We start from the raw sequence: 5,873 nt of genomic DNA, 5'->3' as shown, positions 1-5,873 counted from the left end.
CGTAGTGATACTGCCTTGGAAACCCAAGGAGGGGTCGCTATGAGTCGGGTTTGACTCGACGGCACATAACAACAACAACAACAACAATATGTGTGTGTGTACACACACATAGATAGATAGATAGATAGATAGAATATTAGACTGTTATCAGATACACAGTTCCTGAAGATATTTCCCTAATTAGTAGTTTTCTTTTCACTTTTTGGGTAAAGTCTTTGATGAACATCTTTATGATGTATTTATGTTACAATGAACTTCACTTATAACCATACTCTCTTTTTTTATATACATCTTACCATTAGTAATATGTACTACTTACAATGTTGCAGCATGTAATTTGCTAATGTTATCAGTCTCAGATGTTCAATTATATAATTTACTGTTCAAAATACTGCCATATAGATTTGGTTTTCTGAACTAAATCAGGGGCTTCCATTGTGTGAAAATGTGAACCCAAATGCTGAATGCTTTGTTAATGGTGATAAGCAGATTCAGGAAGCAGTGAGATGTCACCATAAATATATGAAGGAAAAAAAAAAGGGGGGACCATGCAGAAAACTCTCACTAATTTTCTGACTGAAAATGCCATCCTTATTCCCAGGTGTAATACAGATAATCCAGAACCTTCCACAAGTGGAATATTGGCACAACTGACAAAATGCCAGTGTTGTCCCACTTTTCATTAGGAGAGTAAGTTTTCAGGAATTTTGTGTTTTTTTACGTTTGTATGTATTAAAGTAGGAGCTCTGGTAGTGCAGTGCCTAAGGTACTTGACTGCTAACCAGAAGGCTGGCAGTTCAAACCCACCAGCCACCCCTCAGAAGTAAGGTCGGGCAATCTACTTCCATAGTGATACTGCCTCAGAAACCCAAGGAGGGGTTGCTATGAGTTGGGTCCGACTCAACAGCACATAACAGCAACAAGGACAACATGTATATCAGAAAGTTTGTATGTAATGTTTCCAACCACCAAAGATAAATAAAAATCAGATTTATAAAAATACTGATAATAAAAGGCAATGATAGTGAAAACTTTTTTAAAAAGTGAGATTTTTGGCTTATGTCAGAATTGACTTATGACAGTGTTGTCAGAACAGGACCACTTTGTAAGTCAGGGACTATTTGTATTTAATTTTTACAAAGTCCTATTGATCTATTTTGTCTTTTTTGTGTGTGCTTTTGTTATTATATCAAATAATCCAATGTTAAAAAGTTGGCCTATATTTTCTTCTAAGAATTTTATGGTTTTGGTTTTTACACTTAAGTCCCTAATGTATTTTGAACTGATTTTTGTGTATGTATCCTGATTCATTCTTCTGCATCTGGAAATACAATTTTCCCAGTATCATTTACTGAAGAGACTTCTCCTTCTCCATTGGATGATTTTAGCACCTGCAGTAGTTAAAGTTATATGTCAACCTGGCTGGGCTATGGTTTTCAGTCGCTGGGCAGCTGCCTGTCATTATACCCCACGATGAAATTGTAATCACCTCCATGGCGGAATCTGCTGTGAGAAGCTAAGTAGTTGCCTTCAGGGTGTGCCCTGCTTCCAGTATATAAGAAAAACTTTAGAGAAAAGTCTCTAGCTCTTGGCCCATCTGGATCCTGCACTCAGCTGAGCCTTCATCTCAGTGGTCTGCCGTGTTGTCTGCTGATCTCGGGACTGTGTCATTTTACTTGCTGAACTTGGGTTCATCGGCCTCAGCAGCCCACAGCTGTCTAATTTAGGAGATGCCTCTAGCTCCAAAAGAAAAAACAAACCCACTGCTATCTAGTTGATTCCAACTCAAAGTAACCACCATTGGGTTTCCAATGCATTAAATCTTTATGGAAGTAGATTGTCCCATCTGTGGCTGGTGGGTTTAGAACTACCAACTTTCCAGTTAGCAATCAAATGTCTTAGGCACTGCACCACTAGAGCTCCTTGCCTCTAGCTCTAGTGGGCCTTGAATAAGAGGCAGAGCTAAAGCCAAAGGTCAAGGAACCTTATCCAGCCTCTATAGTCAGCACTCTGCATTTGAACTTTTAGCCTCCTAATCTTTAAGAGAATAAATATCTATTTGTTAAAGCCATCTGCTTGTGGTATGTCTTTTATAACAGCACTAGAGAATCAAGACAGCACACTTGCCAAAAATCAGGTGACCATAGGTAAAACCAAAACCCACTGCCATCAAGCAGATTCCAACTCATAGCGACCCCCATTGGGCTTCCAAGGTTACAAATTTTTAAGGAAGTAGATTGCCTCATCTTCCTCCTGCAGAGCAGCCAGTGTTTTTGAACCACTGACTTTCTGGTTAGCATCCAGATGCCTTACCCACTGCACCACCAGAGCTCGTTTGACCATAGATACATGGGTTCATTTTTGGGTTCTCAATTATATTCCATTGGTCTATGCATCTATTATTATACCAGTTTTTGATTACTATTTTGATTACTGTAGCAATATATCAACAACAACAACCACAAAAAATCCCCAAAATATAGTATATTTTGAAACCAGGATATGCGAGTCTTCCTACTTTGTTCTTTTACCTCAGAATTGCTTTAGCTTCAGGACCTCTTACCATTCCATGTATAGCTGAAGATTGTTTTTTCCATGTCTGTAAAGAAGGCTGTTGGAATTCTTTTTGATTGGGATTATGTTGAATCTATAGATTTCTATGGATAGTATTGACATGTTAACAATATTATGTCTTCCAATACATGAACCTAGAATGTCTTTCCATTTATTTACGTTTTCTTTAATCTCTTTAGCAGTGATTTATAATATTCATTATGTAAGTCTTTCACATTCCTGATTACATTTATTTCTAGGTGTTTTATTTCCTTAGATGTTATTGTAAATGGAATTGTTTTCTTAATTTCCTTTCCAGACTTCTCACTGCTATGTATAGAAACTCAACAGATTTTTGTGTGTTGACCTTGTATCCTGAAACTTTGCTAAATTCTATTACCTCTTGTGGATTCTTTGGGATTTTCTATGTACAGAATCATGTCTAGGATCATTTCTATTCTCCAAACAGAAATAGTTTTCTGCCTTCCTTTCCAATATTGATTCCTTTTATTTCTTTTCTTCTTCTTTTTTTTTTTTTTTTTGCCTGATTCCTCTGGCTACAATCTTCAATAAATATTGAATAGGAGTGCTGAGAGGGGACATTCTTTTCTTTATCTTTTAACTTTTTATTGTGATTTGGGTGAAAGTTTACAGAGAAAATTGGTTTTCCATTCAACAATTCATACACATTTTTTTTTTTTTTGTGACATTGATTACAATCTCCAAATGTAACAACACTCTTCACATTTCTCCCTGTGGTTACAATTTACTTTGTCCTTCTTTCCCACTCATTCCTGCCTTCTGAGCTTTATCCCTGGGCAAATGTTGCACTTTTGATCTTGTAGGGTTGGTAGTTCTAAGGAGTGTGTACCACCCTGGTATTATTGTTCACCTCATAGGCCTGTTTATTGTTTGGCTGAAAGTCAAGCCAGGAGGAGTGAGTTCAGCTCTGGGGTTGAAGGGTACCTAAGGGCCATAGTCTTAGGAGTTCCACCAGTCTCTATCAGAGCAGTAAGCCTGGTCTTTTCTATGATTTTGAATTTTATTCCACTTTTGTCCTCTATACAGGATTTCCTATTGTGATCTCTTTTCAGAATGGTTGGCAGTGGTAGCTGGGCACCATCTAGATCTTCTGGTCTTGGGCTCATGGTAGCTGAGGTTCACATGGTCCACTAATCCCTTGGATTAATTGTTTCCCTGTGTCTTTGATTTTCTTCACTTTTCTTTGTTTCAAACAGGAAAGAACAATACTTGCACTTTAGGTGGCCTCTCACGGGCTTTTAAGATACTGGTTGCTACTTACCAAAGTAAGATATAGAACATTGTCTTTGTAGACTGTATGCCAATTGACCTTGATGTTCCCTGTAACTATGGTCCTGAGCCCATATGGTAGTTAAGGTTGTGTGTCAACTTGGCTGGGTCTGGTTGAATGGCTGGGCAGCTGGATGTACTTATCTCACCTGGTGAGACTGGCAATCAGTTCTTTGGTGGACTCTACTGGAGCAGCTGTGTAGCTGCCTTAGGGATGTGCATGTGGTCTGCTACCAGTATATAAGAAGCAGCATTGAGGAAGGTCTCTAGCTTTTTGGCAAGCTTGAACCCCGCATGTTGCCAAGTTGTTGTTCAGTAGTCTTCCATACCCTGCCAATCTTGGTACCTTTTCTGGACTTGAATTAGTGGCCTGCTGTGTTGTTTGGTGATATTGGGACTGTACCATTTTATTTGTCGACCTTGGGCTTTTTAGGCTCAGCAGCCAGCAGCTGCTTGGCTGAAGAAAAGCCTCTAGCTTCAGTGGGCTGGGAGCAAGAGGCAAAGCTGAAACCCAAGGTTGAGGGGTTTGGACCCAGCCCCTAGAGCCTGGCACTTGGAACTCGGACCTGTAGCCTCCAAGAACTTATACTTACCTATAGCTGATCATCTTGCCTTTCTACCTATGTATCCACTTGTAGATTGTTTGTTTTTAATGATAATGCAGGATTGCATATGTAATAATGTTTACCTTCATTGTCCATGACTCTTATCCATCTCTCTGTGTCTTCCTTTTCCTTAGTATTATTGTGCTGGTCATTTACTTTTGATTTATTGCCTTTCCCGTCAACCAAATTAATACAGTTTCTTTCCTAGTTTGTAATTTTCCTTCCCTTCCCCTCCCATCCCTGGTAACCAATAAAGAAAGTTTCCTTCCACGTGCAAACCTCTCCTTGAGTTTTCACGATAGTGGACTAATATAATATTTGTCCTACTGTGATTGGTTATTTCACTCAGAATAATGTCCTCCAAGTTTATCTATGTTATGAGGTGTTTCGCAGATTCTTCACTGTTTTTCAGTGTTGCATAGCATTCCATTGGGTGTACATACCATTGTTTGGTTATCCATTCATCCATTGATGGACACTTGGGTTGTTTCCATCTCTTTGCTATTGTGAATAATGCTTCAACAAACAAGGGAGTGCTTATATCTATTTGTGTCCCAGCTCTCGCTTCTTTAGGAGTAATAGGATTGCTGTATCAAATGGCATTTCTATTTCCAACTTTCTAAGGATACTCCATGCCATATTCCAAACGGTTGCTACATTTTACAGTCCTACAAGTAGTGAATGAGAGTTACCATCTCTCTACACTCTGGCCAGTATTTGTTGTTTTCTGTTTTGTTGAACTTTTTCATCATTGCTAGGATGAGATGATGTATCATTTTTTTGATTTGCACCTCTCTAATGACTAATGCATAGTGCCTAAGGCACTTGACTGCTAATCAGAAGACTGGTGGTTCAAACCCACCAGCCACTCCTCGGAAGGAAGATGGGGCAATCTACTTCTGTAGTGATACTGCAAGTGATACCCCAAGGAGGGGTCGCTATGAGTCAGGTCTGACTCGATAGCATACAACAACAACAATGACTAATGAAGGAGACCTGGTAGTGTAGTGGTTAAGACATTTGGCTGCTAACCAAAAGGCCGGTGGTTCAAACCCACCAGCCACTCCACAGAAGAAAGATAAGGCAGTCTGCTTGTGTAAAGATTTATAGCCTTGGAAACCCAGTGGGGTCACTATGAGTCAGAATTGATTTGATGGCAGTGAGTTGTTTGTTTGTTTGTTTTCTTAAAGATTAAAGACAGTGAACATTTCTTTATGTGTTAGTTGGCCACTAGAATATCTTCTTGGCTGAAGTGTTTATTAATGTAGTCTACAAATTTCTTAATTGGATAGCTTATCTTTCTGTTCTTTTTTTTTTATTTTTTTTATTAGGATTTGGGTGAAGATTTACAGAGTAAATTCACTTTTCATACAGCAGTTCACATATACTTTGTCTCATGTCATT

At 38.8% G+C, this 5,873-nt stretch overlaps 1 protein-coding gene and 1 non-coding gene across 2 annotated transcripts in view; one reads left to right on the top strand and one right to left on the bottom strand.

Annotated features, from left to right (window-relative positions):
• Positions 1 to 5,873, bottom strand: part of MYO7B (myosin VIIB) — a 151,072-nt gene that overhangs the window by 117,262 nt on the left and 27,937 nt on the right. The window lies entirely within an intron of this gene.
• Positions 5,460 to 5,537, top strand: TRNAS-GCU. Its single transcript has one exon. It is a non-coding gene; the product is annotated as a tRNA-Ser (tRNA).

The sequence above is a fragment of the Orycteropus afer genome, unplaced genomic scaffold (genome assembly GCF_000298275.1).
Source record: "Orycteropus afer afer isolate SDZICR_OR568_19922 unplaced genomic scaffold, OryAfe1.0 scaffold00612, whole genome shotgun sequence".
Taxonomy (NCBI): Eukaryota; Metazoa; Chordata; class Mammalia; order Tubulidentata; family Orycteropodidae; genus Orycteropus; species Orycteropus afer.
The sequence above is the reverse complement of the archived record's forward strand: the minus strand, read 5'-3'. Positions and strand labels throughout refer to the sequence as shown.